Consider the following 354-nt stretch of genomic DNA (forward strand, 5'->3'; position numbering starts at 1 on the left):
CCAGAAACAAGTCCGATAGCGGACGGGAGGAAGCAGTAATGATGCATGGGTCATTGCCTCATCACTGGACACGCGCGTCCACTCGGCCTCAGAGCCAGGGAAATGGCAGTCAAGGAACCTCCGTCGAAGCTGTCTAGACTGCCTGTAACATGAAATACATAAAAGATGTCGATGTCCTTGACAAGTACGGATGTAAATGAATAATGACATCATCTGTGTTTCTGTTTATGATAGTGTTGGTGATGCTTGTGGCTGATATCGAAGATTTCTGAGCGACGAAATAAGGTATTTCTAAATGGGGTGGAAGCAGGGGTCTTTCTAATAAGGGCATTAGATTAAATAAGTGTATTGTTA

Source organism: Penaeus monodon, chromosome 29, assembly GCF_015228065.2.
Source record: "Penaeus monodon isolate SGIC_2016 chromosome 29, NSTDA_Pmon_1, whole genome shotgun sequence".
Lineage (NCBI taxonomy): Eukaryota > Metazoa > Arthropoda > Malacostraca > Decapoda > Penaeidae > Penaeus > Penaeus monodon.